We start from the raw sequence: 22,264 nt of genomic DNA on the forward strand, positions 1-22,264 counted from the left end.
AGAAGCCTTGGCCCTAACACTTCGCAGAGCTGCAGCTGATGATGACCGGATCTCGGTTGCCCTCCTGCTGCAGCTCTTTCCCCCCCGACAATGCTTCTGAGCATCTCCCTTAATGAGCTACTTGGGTGAAAACAAGTTCAAGCAGTTGCCTGGTGAGGGGAGGTTAATCTGCTGTTAGATATCAATCCTTCTGCATAATTAGTGACTGTCTCTTGATGATATAAATAGCATTATTAATTACACTGATAGTAATACTGCCACTAACATTATAAGGTTTCATTACGGATACAAATTGAGTTTGCTGCAGGATCACAAGTCCTTAACAGAAGGAATTTGCAAACCAACCTTCTCTGCTATGAGACATTAGGAAACACCAGAGTGCCAAATACCCAGCAGCTGTTTCCATGCACTGCTGACATGAGATTCTATTTAATTTACCCTCAAGACACTTGCCGGTCCTATTTATTTGAGCAGACAAACAGGCCAGCAGCTGGTGTGGCAGAACCTCCCTAATTCACCTCCTTCCCTTCGTCCGTTCCCATATATTTAAATTCCCCCAGTAAGTTGGGCAGATGCTGGAAAAATGTATGCCTGGCTTTCCTACCAAGCAAAGCAATCTCAGAACTTCAGTTTGCATAAATACCCCACTGCAGAGCTGCCTCCCTCTCCTCTTTGGTCACCTCAAGAAAAACATTCCCATTAAGGTTACTGGTTTGTCACATTTACGGTCAGGTCAGAAGCTCTTGCTTCTAACAATATTTCACTGTATTTACCAGTTCCTGCCTGCGGCTCTAACTGGAACCAGGCACAAAGTAAACAAACTCTTTGGCACTTGCAGAGATTGGTGGGGTGGGAGAAACTGCCTGCCCTCAGAGAGGAACAAAGGAAATCTCATTAATATCCATGTCTGCAGGGAGGCTGGGGTTCTGTTTCTCTGGATTTAGTCATTAATCTGTTTTTATTACTTTCATTAATATTGTCATCCATGCTTCTGCTACTTTATACTTTACCAAATTAATTAATGCTAAAGATTCAAATGCAGCTGCCTAAAACATCTTACTAGGAATCAAGGTGAAAAAGAGATCCTAGAAATAAAGTTCTCTGAAAGAACCACTTCTGAAAGAACTGGTCGAGCAACATTCTTAGATGTCAGAAGAGAGCTGTTCTCCAAAAGGGCCTGTAATCTCCAAAACTCCTCATTTGTGAGGCAGATTAGAGAAAACAAAGAAAAAACAGCAGATATCTATCTCTTTTTTTTTCTGCTTAAAAACTGTTTAAATAATATCCGTGCTTGGACAGTATTTGATTTGGGAACATAAACCCACAAAGGACCCCAGAGCAGTATGCCATCAATGGCTTGCTTTGCCTTCTGCCTAGGAATAAGAGACCCCCAAAGCACAATCCCCGGGGTGCTGCACGGCTGAGTGGGCTGGAAATTGCAGATGGAGCTTCCAGCCCCCCGCTGCCACTGGCTGGCAGCCCGGCTGGGATTAATCAGAGGCTATCGCCAACCCTTCGCTGCTCGGTGACTCAGGGGTTGGTGAAAGCGCAGGCATTTGAATTCATGTAGCTCATAAAATAAAACTGTGCCTCTAATTACCATTTGCGAGCATGCATTTTGTCACAGGCTGTTAGGAAGTTGTAGATCTCAATGCAACGAACATTAAGGCAACAAATATTTTGGGGCTTTCGAAACCTCATAAAAACGAGGGTTTATAATCACACTTAATAACAAAATCTCAGCCTTCAGAGATCAAAAATTGTGAGATGGGTGGTTAAATAAGGACAAACCCATATACTGCACTTCAAAGCCAGTTGTGCCTCGGAAGAAATAAATAAGAATGTGAGGCCATTCTACTGGAAGAATTCACCACGCATTTGAGCAACTAAGGAAACATTACAACACTGAGCTGCTCGAGGGGGTGGGGGAAAGAACAATAAAACCAAAACTGCTGGGCAGAGTGCTAAATGCATGAATTGACGTCTTTGTACCTATTCCCATTTTTTTTAAATATTTCTAATTAATTCAGTCTTTGTAACAAACAAATAATACCGGCCTCAGAAAGAGCTGCAGACGTGCAGAGGATTTCAGGCCACGGCGCAGTCGGTGGGCATCGCCTGGGTTCTGTCTGTCTGCGCGAGCACCGGAGGAAGAGCGCGGGGGCCGTCCCGCTGAGGGCTCTGCGGGAGGCTTGCACCCTGACCTGCCCTCCCGGGCCGCAAAACTGCTGCATGCAACAAAAACCAGCGTCACCTTTTTGACCGCGATGCACAGCTTGCCGCCTGAAACACTCTGATGGGAAACCACCGTCCGCAGAAATTAGCTGTTGACTTTTCATGCTGCCTTTTCAAGAGTTCACATGAAGGCAAGCGTTCCTCTGGTGGAAGGGAGGCGGCTTCGCCTGGGCTCGCTGAGAAAGCAGGGGTGCAGCAAAGACGTGCACAGCAGGCTGCAGGTGCCCCCGCCCGCACACGTAACGCACAGCAGCAGTACAGGCACCCACAGCGTTAAAGATATTTCCCATACCAACAACACGGTGCCATCTGGTAGGAAAACTGGGGAAAAAACGAAAACAGAGTAGGGAAATGAAATAGGTGATTGAAAAAACTGTCAAAACCACCTGATTTTGATCAATTTACCTACCCAGGTGAAATTAGTACTGTAAAAATGACCCTTTGCTTACAGTACACTAATGCCACGCAGTGGATCCCATCCAGAGGCTCACAAGCCGTGCTCTTGAAGTTAATGGGAAATGTGATATTTACCTTTAAAAACAGAATTTAGTTCTATCATATGATTGCTTTGGTGGAAGTATTTGCATGGTCTATCTCTCATTGTGTATCAAAATGAGCAACAGTTTTTACTAATGAAGCGCATGAGTGAGTACAAATGAACATGCAGGGGCATTTTGAACTGCAAAACAGCTGAGCCGGTTGACAACGTTGCAGAGCCGCAACCTCAGGAGTTTAAAAAAAAAAAAGAAAATATCAGAATTATGACCTTTGCAGCTTTAATTTGGTACCTTATACGCTGAAATTACAATATTTCCATCTGGAGTCAAACGAGAGGCCTGTGGCATAGCCAGGCACAAAGTCCAACTAGACTTGGGGTTTTTTTTCCAACTTTTCCCTTCTGGACACAAGAGAAGACCCTCGGAGCTCCCTGAGTTACGGACCCACCCTCAGGCACACAAGTCACGGCGAGGCACCCAGAGATCTGCCGTCAGTGCCAGAGCAGCCGCTTCCCCGGGCACAACCCAGAGCACGCGGTGCCCTGGCGTGGCTGAGCGCAGGAGTCCCTGCCGCACCATCCCAAAAGCTGCACCGAAAACTCCCCAGGACAGTTTGTATCCCAAACAGGAGACAGCTGGCAGTCATTGGCTTCAAAGCACCAAACAGCCTTGTGTTTGCTAGGGTTTCACCTCAAGCTAATCAGTTAATTGGAGTTAAGCACTCGGAGACGTTACACATCCCTCTTCTTGTAATGAAGAGGCCACCGCCGCCAGCCAGGCTCCGCGCACAGTCCGCTCACGGTTCCTGCCCCTCCAACACGCTCACAGTTATAATCTAAGGAAATCAAGAAGGCTTCAGCTGAACCCCGAGGATTTTCAAACCCAAACATCCAAGCGCTGTGAAGCCTTTGGATGCATGGGGCTGGGGGATTGCAAAACTTTATTAGTGAACCGAATGTGGGAGGTTTTATCCCGCTCGGTGCCTCTCGCCTGCGAGCTGGAGTTTGGCAGCAAGTCGCCAAGACCTGCTTCGCTACAGCAGAGCCTCGCAGAGCGGGCATCTGCACAGAAAAGGACACTGGGTCCAAGTGGCTGTTAGTAATAACGGATGGCAAGTGATTGCTCTGGTATGTAATTATTATTAATAAAAAATAACACCATCTCACTGCTCATATGTAAGGCTTTTCGCCCACAGTTTGAACAACCCCATGCACTCGTCACTATTATTACTAACGTTTTCAAGCAGTAGGAAAACATCACTGGTGGGTGACATAATTTGCCCGTCTAGTTGTCGTCAGCAGCAGCGCTAAAGGCAAAGGCCCAGACCGGCGTTACTAAACCGCGCGTCCTCCGTTTCAGGCTATACCTCTAACCATGATGCACCTGGGCTGCCCGTCCCTGTCGCCTGGGAGAGTTTTTCCTCCTCTCCCTCCCTTTTTGACTCTTTTTCTCGCTGACCTGCGGGTGAAGCAATCCCTGTGCCTCGATGGGGCAGCCGGGTGAGCCCAGACCTGCGCACGGACGCACAAGCTCCGCCGGCTCAAGCACCGGGACTGTCGCCGCCTCCACCGGCGCGAGAGGAGCCGAAGGAGGACGTGTCTGCCTGCTGTGGGAGCCTCTGTTCTCAGACCTTCAGTATCACACCTCATAAATATTTTAAGCAGTGAGACTGTTACCATACAGCGCACTTAAAGGCATTCAGAAGCTGTCAAGAGATTTCCTTCCCCTCAGTGCCTCCTCTCAGGCTTGACTGTGATCTATGTCTTGCAGGAGATTTTTAGCCACTTTGATTAAATACTTACGCTATCCATCTCCGCACTAGGACAGAGTCCTTGGCTAATATTTTGACTGTCAATTTTGTCTCTTTTTTTGGCTATAAAATTAACTGTCTTTTTTCATTGATTTACCTCATATTGTATATTGAGTTTTCTTTCCTACTGTTATTTTAACAGGATTATTCATTCAAATGGATGCAATAACTCCATTTCAAAGGAATACAGTTCCTGCTTAAGATCAAACCAGAATACTCAGCCAAGTTAATTGTCTTAAAAGTTGTGGTTACGATCACTGAATGAAAGTCTTTTTATTGGGTCAGATTCTGATCACAGATTTAATGAGATTTGCATGGTGTGAGACAGGACAAATTTGGCCTTTAACATTTACAGTTCTGTAATAAATCTTAGCAATTAGCATTTAAATAGCAGTAGCAATATGGATACTATTATTTACTGTGAAACCTTCAGGTACCCTCAAACCTTTGACACAGGACAGTTTTCCTATAAAAATCTTTTTGTAACCTTGAAGGACTGGATAAAAATATAAATAAAATACTGAAAATACCTTTCTGTGGAGAACACCAATGTTATTTACTCCAGGCCATCCCATTTCTGAAACCCTGAAAGCTGATGTCCATGCATTTTAGAGTTATATAATTTCCATATATATTTGATTTTTATATACAGGCTACATTAGATTGCCAATATTGAGCCCTGTGATGATGGGGATGCAAGACACCTGTTATAGCGAAAAGGCCAGAAGAGAGCCTATCCTGCCCCTATAACTAACTCGTTTAGAAGGAGCGATATCCACTGCAATGATGCAGCAAGCGTTGCAGGTTGGGAAAGAGAGAATAGTCTGAGGAAGATAAACAATTTCCAAAACATCCCGCTCTGCTGGGAAGCAAACCCATTCAGAGCTCAGAAACTGATATTCTGGGCAACTTCTGGGCAACAAATGCAACCTGTAAACCAGGGGAATTGCAAATGACCCCACTCACAGAAGGGCCGGAGTGTTTCATTAACAAACGCCAGGACAGCTCCTCGTTTTCCCTCTGACAGTCCCCAGAGGGAAAGTCTTCTAGAGGAGCAAAGTCAGGGTTCAGAAAAAAATGTTTTTGAGGACATACTCCTTGGAGAAACTCATTAAACCTGCAAAAACCGCTAGCACAGTCTCTGTCAAACAGCTAAAGTAGCACTTCCTCCTTTGGATACCTCTTCAAGCACAAAAAACTTAATTCGATACCCTTCATCCCACATTGGGCTTACACTGCATTAATTCGTTGATATTAGTCCCAGACTTTTGATCTCCTGCCCAGTTTGGAGGGTAACCTACATATCAAGTTTTACCTGGACTTGCCCCGAAGTAGAAAAACGATACATTTTTTTGGTAGCACACTTAACAATGTGCTTTTTTCCGGTCTGATTTTCTCCATTTATCAATGTAAGTATGAGGTCTTGTTATGCTGTTTATAAAAATTAATGACAGTAAAGGTACTCCAAAGCTATTTTCACTTCCTGTCTTTTTATGCCCAGATACATCCAAGTTAGGCATGTGCTTAGGATATTAAACAGGGGGATCCACTGAAACCAAGAGACCTACCTGGCATGTGTAATGAGAGGCACACGATAAAAGATTTGCTGAAATAGAACTGTTTGTTGGGTATTTTTTTTTCACAGTGAAAAAGCCATAGCTTGCCATTCACCCTCTTCTAGATTGCCACAACTCACCCTGTGGCTCAATTTTGATTCTGGCTCCCTGTGCCCTTGTCAGGAGCTCCTGCTCTGCAGCCTCAGAAAACAGGGCAAGCAAAGCCATAGGCAACAGCACAGAGCAGTACCTGCTGCAGGGAGGGCGCTAGTATCGATCGTTAATGCATCAGCAAGACACAAAGGGCCAACAATTTGTGGTTCAGTGAAAGTGTTCATTCCTTTCACTTTTATTCCCCCGTGAGCATCTTCCTTTCCCCTCCTCCACTTCCTCCTGCTACGCACTGTTAAGGCTTTCAGAGCCATAAATTCAGTGGTATGTGTTTGAACCCGTCATTTATGCGGGGTGATAAACTGGGACATCATCATTTGCCTGTGCAAAAGTTCACCCACAGAAGTGTAGGCTGGGGTTTTCTATTCGATCCTGCCGTGCAGAACTTTGTCTGATTTCTACTTGATATTGTATATTACTTGAAAATACTCAGAGGGTGAATCAGCTCCCCTCAGCCTTTAGGCCTGAGAATTTTATGTGTTGATGAGTGACCTGCCTTCAGAGAGCCTAAGACAATTCATTTCTTTACTGCAATGTGGCTTTGCACGCATAGGGATGTTCAACTCTGAAAAGTAGATGGGAGCTGGAAATCAGAACCACGCAAGTCTGTTTCTATGAGAAGCTGAACTATTTCCTTTCAAATGTGGATATTTTGTTATTTTGTTCTTTGCTACAAAGCAATAAACATCCTTTTCACCACTTGAGGTTGGGTAAGTGCCAAACAGCACAGGTCAGGATTTGATGCAAAGCTAGATTGATGCTAAAGATTTCTAGGGGTCAGAAAAAACAGTGCAAGCTGATTCCTATAAAACCTCTTAGTATCTCTTTTCAGTTTCCCTCTTAAGATAAAACATATAATTTACTAACAAAACGAAGATTTTACTCCACTTGGAAAGACAAGGGATGCACTAGTAGGAGAGCAAGCATCTCTCTCATGCCGCGCTACCCCCAGCCCAGGTTCGCTGCTGGCAGGAGTGTTACATGAAACAGAGCACACACAGCCTAAATTACAGGGAACAGGCTGGGCAGGAAGTCAGAGAGATGTAAAAACCCCTGGTTTTGACTTGTAAACTGAATAAATTTGATACAGAAGTGGTAGCTGGAGAATAAGAGACGGAAGCCTAGTGTTGGTGCCTTTACGCTCCGTGTTTTGACCATAACAAACGTTTTAATAATAAGCTTTAGGTGGTTTATGATTATCCAAAACTTTAAGAAAGAGACCTGAAGGAAAATCACTCAGATTTGCAATCAAAGCTTTCAGGCCCAGACTTGTACTACGTGCTTCAAATGCCAAGGTAAATATGCGATGTTATTACAAAACCAAGATTTTCAAACTTCCCTTGTGGTTTCGCGGGGTCAGCTGAAGGTGTCTGGGTGGCAGGGCGGTAAGAGCGCCTTTCTCTCCATGCTAATGCTCCTGCACCCGGAGAGACGCTCCACAGCTCTGCCGCGGAGAGGAAGGCAGAGCTGTTTGTCTGCCACTCGCTTATAAAACAACCGGTATTTTTAGAAATCTCACTCACAAAAAATGCTGCTCCTCAAGTTGTGAGAAACCAAAAGATACCAGCGGCTGGAAGCTGCCCAGCAGGAAAGGAGGAATCGGTTTTCCTAATTCAAAGAAAAAGCTTCTTAACAATTACATTCCAGTACAGACCAAAAGCCACTGATAAACCAGATCACATCAACTCACTGGCTTTAGGGTTGTGCCTGCAGAGAGTACAGCACGCTGACGTCGGGCTGAAAATATCAGTAATTTTTTTCCTTTATTTTTATAATCTGAAGGAGGCAGAGGGTAAAGGGTGTTTTCCTATGCACTGGCAATTTAACTGCCTGACATGCAGATGTGAGGAGGGATGGGAAGGGTTAGGTGCAGGGAGATCTTTATTATTTCCCAGTCCTGGTTCCACGCCCACCCCAGGGCAGCCGAATTACAAAATCGCCCATTTGTTATAAATTTCAACCTCCTGTTTTTTCTGTCACTCTCTGTAGCACATAGGAGCATTTTAATGTGTGCAATCCTTAAATGTCAGTATAATGGAAAGCAGATGAGTCTTTTATGACAGCAATTTTTCACTCGCTTTTCTTGCTAAAACTATGCAGTGGGAATAAAAAAAAGATTTAGACAGTGAAAATTGTGGTTTAAATCAGATGCTGCGCTAATTCTCCTGGCTTTAGCCCTGTGCGGCACGCAAGAATATTAAGGCATCAGCGTCCTTTCAGACTGCTCCGATGCAAACAAAACTGCTGAAGTTGAATGACAATTCCTCGTTAGCACTGCCCAACCTTTCTGCTGGCCCAGCTTTGTTACGGACTGAATTACGGGGTGCTGTTACCTTCTGCAGCACTCCCTGGGCACTGCACAGGACACTCCAGGTGAGTGACAGTGCATGGCCAGGCACTAACGCATCGCGGGGTGTAACCCTGTGAAGGAAAAGCAATTTTTACGCGGTTCCTCCTCGTACCTTGCTTCCAGAATTTAGTACGTGGCACTTGCACAGCCTGCAGAAGGAGCCAAAGATTTAATGAGCATTTGAAAGTTAAATAATTTGTAGATGTGACTGTTCCGAAGCCTCTGTTTGCAGAGAGCCAAGAAAAGATATGTCTGTATGCAGATGAAGCTGAACTGCTCTACACTTATCTAAAAATCTCTTCAGAAAGTACGGGAAATGCCAATTGAGCCAGATACGCACCACACTTAAGGTCACTATCTAAGGATATGTTCTTGTTACATGTGCAAACGGATGAAGACATCTGAAATTATGAGGAGAGAATAGAACAGCATTTAAAAGGAGGACTAAAGTTATTGCAAGTGTACAACAAAAAAAAAAGAGATGATCCTTTGTCCAAATAAAATATTTAAGAAGGTAAGCTAATGATCTTTGAAAATAAACCAAAGTAACTTCATTTTAGAGTACTGTAATTCTTTAGTTTGTGTTAAGTTTTGTTATTTAATGTTTTTAACTGAGAAAAAAAGCTGTAACCCACTGCAGAGAAATTATATAGGTCCCTTCTTCAAGGACACGCGAAACTTGTTTTGTGTGAGAAAGTAAAAAAAAACCAAAACCACAACCCACACGACCCCCCCACCTTCGTATGTGCATGCAGCAGGAATCTCCGTACGCGTACACGTCTGCTCGAAACTTTGTAGTATGTAAAAGCTTATCTCAAGCTGTCAAATGGCATCTGGACATCCCATGTGAAGGGCACCAATATCTGAATCACAGAATCACCGAATCCCAGGTTGGGAGGGACCTCAGGGACCATCTAGCCCAACCTTTCTGGGAAGAGCCCAGCCTAGACAAGATGGCCCAGCACCCTGTCCAGACGTCTCTTGAAGGTGTCCAACGTGGCCGAGTCAACCCCTTCCCTGGGGAGATTATTCCAACGGTGACTGTCCTCACTGTGAAAAATTTCGCTCTCGTGTCCAATCGGAATCTCCCCAAGAGCAACTTGTGTCCATCCCCCTTGTCCTCTCCATGGGACTCCGTGTAAAAAGGGAGTCTCCATCTTCTCTGTAGCTGCCCCTTAAGTGCTGGTACATGGTGATGAGATCCCCTCTGAGCCTCCTTTTCTCAAGGCTGGACAAACCCAGCTCTCCCAGCCCATCCTCGTATGGAAGCTTCCTAGTCCTCTGATCATCTTGGTGGCCCTTCTCTGGACCCCTTCCAGCCTGGCCACAGCCTGTTTGTACAGCGGGGACCAGAATCCCCGTATGTCACCTACCTACTGCATAAGTAAAAGAAACATATCTTTTCTTTTCAACCTTTTGAAAACTTCAAACATTTAGCTACTGTATCACACTGTGATCCAACTGTGTGCTGGTTTGGGCTGGGGTAGAGTGAATGTTCTTCACAGCAGCTCGTACGGGGCTGTGGTTTGGATTTGTGCTGGAAACAGTGCTGCTGACCCAGGGAGGGTTTCGCTCCTGCTGAGCGGGGCTTACCCAGAGCCACGGCCTTTCCTGCCCCTCACCCCACCCCACCAGCGAGGGGCTGGGGGGGCACAAGGGGCTGGGAGGGGACACGGCCGGGACAGTGACCCCAGCTGGCCCCAGGGCTGTCCCACACCACACGGCGCCATGCTCAGCACATGGAGCTGGGGGAGGAGGGGGAAGGGGGCACGTTGGGAGCGATGGCGTTTGCCTTCCCCAGGCACCGTTGGGCGTGATGGAGCCCTGCCGTCCTGGGGATGGCTGAGCACCCGCCTGCCCGTGGGGAGGAGGGAAGGGATTCCTTGGCTTGCTCTGCTTGTGTGCGCGGCTTTTGCTTTCCCTGTTAAACTGTCTTTGTCTCAGGTTTTCTCACTTTCCCCCTTCTGATTCTCTCCCCCATTGCAGCGGGGGGAGCGAGCGAGGGGCTGCGTGGGGCTGAGCTGCCGGCTGGGGTTAAACCATGACAAACTGTATCATAGTAAAGCCTTAAGGTATTTCTCTTGTCAGACTGGGGGCAGCACAGAGGTCTAGCTTTACAGCAAGCATATAAGAAATACAACTAAGAGCAAAATACCCATTCAACAGAAAAACTGCGCAACCCTCCAACATATGAAGCCTGGTATTGTCAGCTTAGCTCTGCTCACAGGTATGCGATAAAAGGTAGGTTATGCAAGGTAACCTTCTCCACAGGCCAGGTGCTGACCTGTGAACATCATCTGAGATGCTTTTCTTCTGGCTGGACTAAGAAGGGTCTGTTCTTCTGGTGGGTGTGTGAACAGCTGCCTGCAGGGAGTGCCCACGGGGAGAGTTTCAGCTGTACCTTGCTCATTTCCAAAGACCTCTCTAGCGCATCGCGAGAGGTGAGCTGCAGAAGGAAGGTAGGGCTGTTTAGGTTCTAAACTCACATCCCTTTCTTGAAAGTTTGTGAAATATGCCCCGCGTAGTTACATTCATTATCAGTAAATATGGGAACTGGCTTGTAAATCATCACGAGTAACCATTTAAAATTCAACTCTGAGACTGAGACCATTTTGCTGAATCAGAACAAGTGACCCACAAGTATCTGCACTAATGGGCCTTAAGTGATAAGCTGATAAAAGCCTGCTCCCGTTTTTTCTGACTACTCCTGTTTTTCAGGCTACTCTGGCCAAGGGACATGACCTCAGACTAAACAGGTGTTTGTGGATGTTTAACATCTGCTGGCAGTAAGCTGGTCAGGCCTCGTCCTTCTGGAACACATTTGGCTTTGATCAAAGGATACAAGACTATTGTCTAGGGGCTGTCTAGTTTGTATTAGACAAAGTCAGAGGTAGCTAATCCTGATTAAAGTGTGCCTCCTTAATCTACCACTGGGGAGAATCATCTCTCTGTGATTCAGAGGCATCCTCAAGTTTTGTTCTCTTCTGACCAGGCCACTTACATTTCTGCTGTTTGGGCAGTCAACTGCCCATAAAGGACTTCAGCTACAGATTTCATCACTGCCACAAAACTACCGCATCCAGACAAGATGCGTAAACACTGTAGGCTTAGAAAATATGATCTTCAGATTTCAAATATATTCTGAAATAAAAGCAACAGGATGGGGATTTGATCCTGGGTTTCAAACCTGTCTTTCACCCACACTCACCTAAGATTTCACAATGCAGAAGAACAGTCCTGTTTCCAAGACTTGCTACCTTTTCAACAACATAAGGTAAAATGACACAAAAGTCACCTTATTTTTCTATATGCCTAGAAAGATATTTGTCGTAAAGTTAATATCTTTGAGAAGAACCAGGCAGGAGCTGCTTTTTTCATGTGCTGCATGAAAGAAACCTGTTCAAACACCTCTGCCCTACAGTCTTCACATGCTGTCACACCGGGGAAAACCGTTCACAGGCCAGTTTGCGGGGCTTTCCCTGCCTCTGGACTCACATAAAAAGAAACTGCATTCTAATTACAACAGTCCTTCAAATGAACTGGATTACACCTGCACGGGAGACACCGAGGCAGCGCAGCCGCGATGCGCAGCCTGGGATTCACGAGTTGCGTGCGGCTCTCGTGGGGTCTACGGCCTGAAACCAGCAGCAAGGCGATGCTGACACGGGGGCTGCTCAGTAATCCCAGTCCTCAGCCATGCAAGGATACCTGTTCACAGTGAACACAGCTGCAAAAGTAAAACTACCCGTTTGCCCGAGACCTGTGGCAAAGGAAAGCCGACAGGATGCTGAGCTGCATCAACAGGGGCATCACTGGAAGAGATAAAGAAGTCATTATCCTGCTCTACTCTGCACTTGGCAGGCCACGCCTGGAGCACTGCGTTCAGTCTTGGTCCCCGCTGTGCAAAAAAGCTGAGGACAGGCTGGAGAGGGTCCAGAGAAGGGCCACCGAGATGATCGTAGGACTGGGAAGCCTGCCATGTGAGGAAAGGCAGAGAGAACCGGGCTTGTTCAGCCTTGAGAAAAGAAGGCTTAGGGGAGGCCTTATCACCATGTTCCAGTATTTAAAGGGTGGCTACAGAGAAGACAGGAATTCCCTCTTTACAAGGAGTCACATGGAAAAGACGAGGAGTAATGGCTACAGGTTACTCCTGGGGACATTCTGACTGGACACAAGAGGAAAATTTTTCACAGTGAGAACAATCAGCCATTGGGATAATCTCCCCAGGGAAGCGGTGGATTCCCCAACACTGAACACTTTTAAGATTCAGCTGGACAGGGTGCTGGGCCAACTTGCTGAGACCGTGCTTTTGCCAGGAAAGTTTGGACCAGACGACCCCTGAGGTCCCTTCTGACCTGGTATTCTATGATTCTAACACCTTGTTAACACCCCAGTGTTACCCCAGGTAAAGACCCTGGATGCTGTGGTCTCCAGCTCTCGGATATACCTGAGCGCACATCTTGTGGCTCTCCAACACATAAAAGCTTTGCTCTTAAATTCAAAGGCTCAGCGAGGCGATGGGGGTGTTGCATGATTCTCAGTCAGACAGGCTTGTAACAAGGTCACTGGATGTGGATAGACTCTCTTCTTCCCTCTGGACTAACTAAATATAGGCCTGGCTGCGGGCTGTCTCTACGCAAAGGTCTTCAAAAACCCTTGCCGCAGTGGCCGAAGCATCCAGGCAGTCCTGAAAGGGGTTGCTACAAACCCTACGCTTGTTTCCTCTAAGGCCTGCCTCTTTAGTTGTTGCTGTTAATCAGTTACTAAATAAAACCCCACACTGTTCTGTTTACTCGGAAGAGCTAATGAAACCACTTTAGGAGGTGGTTTGACCCTTTAGGTAATCATCTAAAGTAGTTGTAATTTAAAATCTACCTGTAACTGAACAAATCAGCATCAATACTTCAGACTTCGAGGGAGAACAGGATTCCCCTGTTGCTTGATAATCTGAAAATGGCTAACAAATGAATGCCAGAAAGTTGGATAGATGATCCATCCAACATAGCACATTTTTAATTTACCCTGCGTTGTTTATGAATAAGATCTTTACGGCGCTGAGCCACCTAAAGCAGCAGCATTATTCAGCTGCACAATTGGAACAAAACAACAAACAGTTCATATTAATTCTGTATAAAGGCGGAACAAATTGTGTCATTTGCAATACAAATGTGATTTCAAGCTTCATTAGCATCTTCTTTAAGGTCTAGTGCCTCAGTAGTACGATAGAGTGATGCTTCCCAACCTCCCAGACGTGTGCCAAACACCCTCCACTCCTTAGTTCCATCCATCAGGGAATGAAACAGAGGAATACAACGAGCATCAAAAGCCAACAGTGGTAACATAACTTGCTCTGCTCCACTTTGGAACTAAACCCCAAAGGCTAGCTCTCATTTTAGTGGCGTAAATTCCTGATGAACCCAAACATTGCCATTTATTCTGCCTTTGCTTAAATCGCTTCCAGAGCAATGAGTGTGGGTGACAGTGTGCATTCATTTCCTCAGAAAGAACCCAGACCCCTGTGAGCTTTCTCCTACTCTCAGGAGTGCAAATGAAATCAGACACTGAGAAAAAACTTTGAAAAATGGAAATAAGAGATGAGCGCTCCAGGATTTGTCTGCTCCCACCCTGTTCTGCTTTTCTTCCGCACAACCGCCGGCGCTTACAGCACGGAGGCCAAGTCCGGCTCCGCCGCACGGGCGCGCAGCAGCGAACGGTGCAGTTATGGCCCTGAGACCTGAGCAGGGATGGAAACACCGAAAATGCACGGCAAGAAAAAGCAACGTGCGCGTGGCAGGGTTCATCGCTACAGGTGCAGCACTGCATTAGTCCAGATCTCTCAACATATATGGATGGCTCCATGGGAGGACACTTGACCGCTATATGATCTCTTTAATATTAAGTACGTTTAACAGAAGATATGGGAACAAACTATTGACAGATACTCTGGAAACACAGTGTTAGAGATATTTAAAGGCTACTTAGAGGGGAAACTGTATGGTTAAGTCAGTCTGTGAATTCAAGCAGATGTGATTGCAGCAGAGTAGCCTTCCACGAGGGTACCTGACGAATAAACCCCCATGTAACAGAGATATTTTCATACACTTGTTTAACTTTATCGCATGACTGGAGAAGCCTTCCCTTGCAGGCAAGCCCTCCAGGGGTGGCTGAAGGCTGTGGAAAAGCCGGTGTTTTGACACGGCAGTCCACTAGAGGTCCTGCTCAACTCGGAAGGATCTAAACTTCCCTCAGTCAAATGTGACGAAATGCAAATGAAAACATGCCCAAATTGTGCACGCAGACTGGATACAGAGATGCATATGCTAAATTTAGGAAATGCAAATATGCATCTGATTCATATGCCCGGTGACTGCCAGCGCAGGAATAAATCAGTTAATAAATCAGTTAATTGGCTAAGGCCAAAGCAGCTACAAGGTAGCCAAAACACCGGCTGTTGACCGGTCCATGTACATAATCGCACCAGCTGCATGCAGAACTGAATAAACACCTTTTATCAAATCAGGCTCTGTACTATTGAAAAAGAAGTCTGAATATGCCCGGTGCTGTATTCTGTCTTAAATGGAAATCTTACCTTGGGATCACAGAACAGTTTGCCAAGGTTCAGCACGGGGCTGGTGAGAACCCATCTGGCATCCAGCAGTCTTGCATGAAACTGGGTGCAAATAGTGCGTCTATCAGGAGTCAGACACTGGCAGGAGGCGAGATGTGAAAATCAAGCTCTGCTGGCAATCCCAGAATAGCTGTGTGTGAGCAGAAAGAGCTGATGTTACCAGCTACTCAGCTAAGGCAGAAGGCACCTTCAGGGAGGCTGAAGCATGCAAAGAAAAAGCCAGTTGCGCAGCACACCGGGAGCATTTCCGAGAGAATAAAAAACTCGGAATGGGGAAATAAAACATCGATTGTATGCACAGGTGAACACGTGCCCTTAGGTGGCACGTTGGAGTTGGATCAGCAGGGCTGGCGTTGGGCCCCTTTGGGAGCTGATGTGTCCCCTTGCAGCCATCCACTTTTTGGAAAAGGGACCCGTGTTTTTTTTCCCCACGGGGATCGGTGGAAAACTTGAGCGCACAAGTGGGGTGAGTGGCGGTGGACCGGGGTGCGAGGGTGCTGCGAGGGCACAGCCGTCGCTCAGTGCTCTTTCACAGCCCACTTTAAATCTTCCTCTGACAGTGGAAGGGCAGAACAGCCTTAATCAGCTCCTGTTTTGCTCTTTGAGTCATATCTTTTTATTTTATTGATAAAAGCAAGTTTTCCACCTTCCCAGCACTGCAGAACCAACACAGGGAGCAGATTCCCCTGCATGCATCACGAAGATGCAGCACAGCTCTCACTGCCAGCAGCTTTTTCCAAGGGATGGCAGATGCATTCAAACAGATACCAGCTGGTAGAAAAATCAAGTCCTGATATCTCATCTGATGCTTGATTTTTACCTTCTCATTTGAGAGCTCTCCTCTAAATCAATACAAGAGGCCTCCCAAAGCTGCACACATGACATTGCTCTAAAAACTTCTATAATTGTATGTTGTGAGCAGACATGAGTCATGAGTGAAATTCTGAAAGCCAAAAAGGCTTTAAAAATAATCTAAGTAATCACCCCATTACTATCAGTGCTGCCTAAATCCTTCCTAGAACTCGCTTGGGCGTTTTACAGATAAAGATAAGGGACGTTAAAAAGTCCAACTAGCCAAGCTACCTTAGCCTATAGGTGGGGATATGGGAGGAGAAAAGCAAAACAGTAGTGAGGGTTAGCTGAAAATGGTCCCGTGACCTGGGGGAAGGGAGAGATGGGGAAAGGAGGGGAAACAACTGAATGCTTTTTTTAACTCTTTCCCCAGACAGTATTTGGCTACCTTGAAACCTAAACATCCAAACAAGGAGGGGAAGGGGGAAAAAAGGCGAAATGTAAAAATTAAAGGTTTCTTTTTTTTTTTTTAATTAAAAAATGCCCTCCCCCGTGTCTTCCATTTCATGGCATTTATTTGGCCTGTTAAGTAAGCTACGCCCAGAGCCCCTGAGAGCCTGCGGTTACAAATCCAGGTGCAGCCCAGGACAGGGTTTTATGTGGGGTTTTGGCATGGCTTTGCTCTTCTGCAGGAGCCTCTCTATCAGAACATCCACTGCTTTCCACCTCTTGGTAACAGCATATCTCATCCTCCTCCTTACAGTCAAGACAACTTTGCATTCCCGAGCAGAGGAATGTCATACAGCAGAGTCAAAACAAAAGAAATAGCAGCAACTGAGAAGGATAAGGACTAGAAATTTATTGCTTTTGGAGCTTTGTCTGCAGTAATTCAGGAAGAAAGTCGCAGAGGGAAGAACCCTGTACAGCTGAGCTGACCTGAGCAAAGCCCAGTGTCCACAGGCAGAAGACGAAAAAAGAATGGGGAACTGTTAATACTACAAGCACAGCCCTCAGGACTGGAGGTGAGGGGGTACAAGCCCTGCAGCAAGGGTGGCAGAAACTGGAGATTCAGTAGGTGCTGCTCTACCACACAAAGTCCTTGCTGTGTTTTTTTCTGATAGAAAAGTCTCTCATATATCACTTCTAACTTCCGTAAAGTATCAACATGAACACACACCATTACTTCATAAAGCCCTATGGGAACAGGTCACAACCTTCTTGCCAGATCATGCCTAAAAGGCACTATACGTGTGTTTATTTCCATCTATTTATATAGCCTCCACCACCACAGTAACTTAGCCTTCTGTTAATACTACGTGACATCTTCCTTTATTCAAGAGAGGTAAAATACAGTTTTTCCACTATCAGCACTCAAGGTTATGCACCATTTTCACAAGCGATTTCAAGAGCATGTCATGGCTTGCCAGGTTCTGCACTACCAGTGATGCCTGCTGGTTACTTTGGCCTGGGGTACGAGCGGGGAAAGAGAGCTCTTCCCCAACAGGATGCCAGAAATAAGACTGCACTGGAGCACAGAAAAGAGCAATATTAATTCTTGCATTCTGTTTCATCTCATGCCAAATCAACTGGCTCTAAACATTAGATTTTTTTCCTAATGCCTAAACTAAAAAACAAAAAGCAAGAGAGAGAATCTGGGTCCAAAGAGGGGCTGCAGGCACCAGTTGCTGCACATAATCACTGAAAGCTGTAGTGCCGTGAATATATTTCTGATTATGTTTCAGTTGTTCATTATTAAAAATGGGCTGCAGTTGATTCATAGTTTTGCTGCAATCAGCTGAAACCCAATTACCATCACAGCACAAACCGCTTCTGATGCAGACTCAGACTGCCAGGAAGAAATACCGCTGTATTTCTAACGCACTGTTTTTCCCCAGCAGCAAATACAAGGCATTTGTTTTCACAGTTTGGGAATTTTCTACAAAAGTTTGTACAACTAAAAACTACATGGACGGTTATACAGGGTCTGGACTACTCAACGGAGCTGGATTTTTCCTCTTCAGAGGACTTTAATTTGACATTGACCATGGCACTATATTACAGCGCCACCAAAACATAAACCTTTCCTCTGCAGGAGGGAGCTTGGCCCCAGCCTCCTGCAGCAGCAGAACCCACATGGCCCTACCCATACCCTGCAGATCCAAATCCTTCCCTCATCTTTCAAGTCAAACCTGTACTCCCACCAATTTTCTTTAGAAACACCATGGGGTAGCTGCAGGGTGGGGAACGACGTTTGTATTTTTGCCAGACATTCAGCATAAGCAGCGTGAGCAATAATGGCTTGTCACTCTGCCCAGCTCTTTTCCCTTCCCTCCCTCCAACCTGTCACTTTTCTTTGGGATTGCCCACGCAAAGAACTAGGAAATGACTCTCATTTTCCCTGAATATTAGACAATTTCTCTGCGCACATACTTTCAGTGGATTCTTCCTACAGAATTATAGCCCAAAGGGTGTTGGTAGGCAGAGACGGCAGTGCCGCTGAGATTGGGAGGGTCGCATGAATCAACAAGTCATTACACCAGTACCGTGTCCTACCTCTAATTATAGGCAATTTACATCCGCTACATGTACATATTTATGCCGAAATATAGCCAAGGTAAGCAAGAAGAGAGATTTGTGCATTAGCCGATGCTCGGGATGCAGCACACAGAAGCATGGGGAGGAGGCAATGGCAGAGCAGAGTTGTTAGGAAACAGGCAGCAGGAGAGAAATAAAGCCACGCTGCACCTTCTTGTTTCTGTCCTTCTTCAGAGGTTGTCAGCGAAGTCACATCTCCATTGGCAACATCACAGTCATCTCCACAGCAACAAATGTGATGCTGCAGAACGCTGAAATATCTATTTTAAAAAAGGTAGGAGGAAAACACAAGTGTGGAGCATGTAGGGGTTGAACAGCCACACAAGTCTAATGACTATAATGGGAGGTGCATAAAAATACTCACTGAAAAAGAAGCTGAGCAAAACCAGCTTCTGAAAATTCCTCCAAGCGTAACATCTCCTGGACCCTTCGTTACCTCTCATGGGCAAAGACAGCAAAGAAGTCGGAGAGGCAGCAATACTCTCCTACAGGTGGCATCTCTGCCTCCCCTCCGAGATGCCCCCGGTCCCGCTGAGCCAAGCGAGGCAGGTGCCAGGCGAGGTGCGGCACAACCATGAATGCAATACCCATGCGTGTGACTCGCAGAGCGAGAGGGACCGGCTTATGAAAGGACAAGCGTAAGCTGGTGGTTTACCCTGCGCTAGAGCGCAGTTACTTCTGAGAGGAAGATCATTTGACCTTAAAAGGTCCTAAAAAGGATTTGCAACCATAAATCATAAGGGGATTAAAGTGAAAGGAAGTTTATCTTCCAAGTCTGATCTAGACATAGCCAAAAGGCTGTAAGGAGCACTGCCGCTAGGTTTGTTTAGCTGCTGCTAAAAATCCTAGGAGATTTCTGTTATGCTTTGTATCATCTAAGGTTATGAAAATCTCTTCAGGTTAGATGTTCCTGGAAACAATTCTGGCGGTTCGGACTGAAATCTTAAAAGAAGAACTCTTAAAATGCAAAGGTGCACAGATCCAAACCCTCGTTGACTGACTTTTCCTAAACTCTTCTGCTCATGTCAGGACTCACGAGTGGCTGGGGAAAGCCTCTCTTCAGCAGTCACAGAGGGGAATGGCTGAGAACCACCACCCCCCCATTAATCCATGAGAAAATAGCCTTGGTTTAAACCACGAGCTGCAGGTACCACAAACGTGGTGGTCTTCTCTGAGGCTGCAGCACCATTGCCTATAATGCGCTTAATTCTTCCATTTCTGAGACAACTCTCATTAAGCACCATTTTCTCACGAGGCCCAGCAGGGCTTCCCACAAAGGGCAGAGATGGATGTTCTCTGTCCTTCGCTCCTCTGCCATTCCTGAACTCTAACCAACAGCCTTTCTCATGCGTGAAGAAGGCAAGCGGGACCCTGGTAGGCAGCGAGGGCATTGCTCCAACAGCCTTCCCTTACAAAAAGAGCCCAGATGCTTGAAAAATAAGAGTGTGGGGTAAGAATAGATTTCGGTAAATGAGTAACAGAGACCTGCGCTGCTCCCAAATCCCTTATATCACACTCTAGACAACTTTGCTATTCCCCATGTTTGGGAACTGCAAGTTGTAATTAAATTTATGCAAAACAGAATTCTAGAAAGATGAGAAAGCTATGTTTAAAATTTGTATAGGAAATACAGGACTGTATATATTTTTAATTGGTGTTATAAATTATGTTTTATGCTTCTTGTGCTGTGCACCGCATGTGTTTGGAAATCAGTAGTTTATCACTGAAACTGGCTGATGGTTTCCACTGAACGCACACTAACAAGAACTGGGATATGAGAGTACCATAAATACTGTAGAATAAATAGAAATATTCTTCACTGCAGAAGTAATATATCTTTCTTCAAAATGAGGCTCTCTCCTCTGTGGCTTGACAACAGAATTTGATTGTCTTCAGCCTATCTGGAAGACAAAAAAACAGAAAATGCCAATTTCTCAAAAAAACAGAGTAAAGTATCAATTAAAAAAAAACCCCAACATTTCATCTGGAAACATTTTAGACCCTGGGAGGACTTTCAGAGAAACCCGGGAGTGGGAAATGTTTGTTCTCCTGGCCAGGGGTGTCTGGAACACAGATCGAGATTCCTTTCCCCTCTGGATCAACCCAAATGAGTGCCCTATGCTCTGGGAAGCTGCCGTTTGCCAAGCAGGTAGGTCTTCATCCAAGTTTCGCAAGGCTTTCAGCCTCACCCTACAGCACAGCTCAAATATTTTTTATGCCACAGTAAAAATATTTTTTCAGGACGGGAAATCAGTTTCCTTCCCAACTCCATTTTTAAACAGCAAGTCAGAACAAACCCACCTACTAAATGCTTCCCTCATGCTTTTAGATGTTCCTTTCCCTCTACATCTTGTAATAACTGCAATTCAGATATGCACAGAAAATGAGAAATGGCGAGGTAACGGCACAAGACTGGTCTGCTTTCTACAGCAGAACAGCCAGCTGCCTACAAGAGGAAAGCAAGGCAGCAGGGAAAGCTAAACCACCCCTCACCCCCTTGCACAGAAGAGCCCAGAAAGCCACCAATCCCACCGGCATATACAGCGGGTGCCTTGCAGCAGCCCATGCACGCTACAGGGGTGACTCCTGCAGTCCGCAGTGTGTGCTAAATTTTGAAAAAAATATGAACCTAAATTGTCAGATCTCCATAAAATGGAAAAAAACCATTTGTTTAAGAAAGCAAGGCTTGTGGAACAAAGCTGATGCGTGCCCCTCACACAACATCAGTGGAAGCTCAGTGAATTGTTAAATGCATTTAAATCCCCTTGTAGAAGATTTTCAATAATGCTTAAACACCAGAAGAGTGAAATTACTCTGCTAAAAACCAAGCGATTCTGAGCTTTTCTCACATTTCTGTGTTTGTAGCAGCAAACTTTCAGGTAGGGCTGACGTGCCAGCCCACGGAGAGCAGCGCAAGGTCACACTCCGCACTTGGTATCGCGCGTGTTTACCAAGAGGTGGTGAGCTGGTGCACGTCGGAAGAGGTCCAGGGACTTTCAACAGCAAGAGTGCTTAGAAACCCCTAAACACTGGTCTTGCACGGTGAGCTCTGCTGGGCTGCCTAGTCCACCCCAGGAAACCAACAGCTGTGCCCACGACGGGTGATTCATAGTTCACGTTGTTGAAACTGCCCGCATCAGTAGGGGTTCAAAGATCTCTCGTGCGCACTTTTTGCAGAACGTCTGCGTGATGGTTCTTGTCAGCCAAACTGGTACCTGGGGACAGCCTCCTCTCCTCTTCTCGTACTGGAAGCAATGAAACTACCACAGAATGCAAAAACCTGCAAGGCACTAGCAAGGGTCTAGTGTGAGAGGTATATTTTTGACCCTCCGGTGTCCCAGGCTTCTGCTGGCACAGTTTTATCCCCCCGTCCACATTTGCACCTCGGTCGCGAGAAGCCTGTGTGTGCGATTGCCACGTACAAGCAGGAAGGTGTGGTTAGTTCCCCTCGTTCAGCTCTGGGTGCAAAATGATTCCCCCTTCCCAACAACAGATGCGTAGAGATCTACAGCCCTCCCAATGCCATTATTTTATCTTATTTTTATATTGATAATAGAACATTAGCATGCACAAGTGCAATTCATATTTTATTATTTTCTTATCTCACAAAATATAGACATTTAAGTCACC

General features: G+C 45.8%; 1 long non-coding RNA gene across 2 annotated transcripts in view; it reads right to left on the reverse strand.

Annotated features, from left to right (window-relative positions):
- The window catches only part of LOC142064078 (uncharacterized), a 111,829-nt gene that overhangs the window by 27,249 nt on the left and 62,316 nt on the right, over positions 1-22,264 (reverse strand). The window contains exons 1-3 of one of the 2 annotated variants that reach the window (XR_012662984.1): positions 18,999-19,232; positions 18,785-18,894; positions 15,209-15,377 (exon numbers count right to left, since the gene is read on the reverse strand). The exons of the other annotated variant lie outside the window; for it this stretch is intronic. This is a non-coding gene — a long non-coding RNA (uncharacterized LOC142064078). Of the gene's footprint in view, positions 1-15,208; positions 15,378-18,784; positions 18,895-18,998; positions 19,233-22,264 lie in introns of those variants that run through there. 2 annotated transcript variants of the gene reach the window in all.

The sequence above is a fragment of the Phalacrocorax aristotelis genome, chromosome 13 (assembly GCF_949628215.1).
Source record: "Phalacrocorax aristotelis chromosome 13, bGulAri2.1, whole genome shotgun sequence".
In the NCBI taxonomy this organism is placed as follows: domain Eukaryota; kingdom Metazoa; phylum Chordata; class Aves; order Suliformes; family Phalacrocoracidae; genus Phalacrocorax; species Phalacrocorax aristotelis.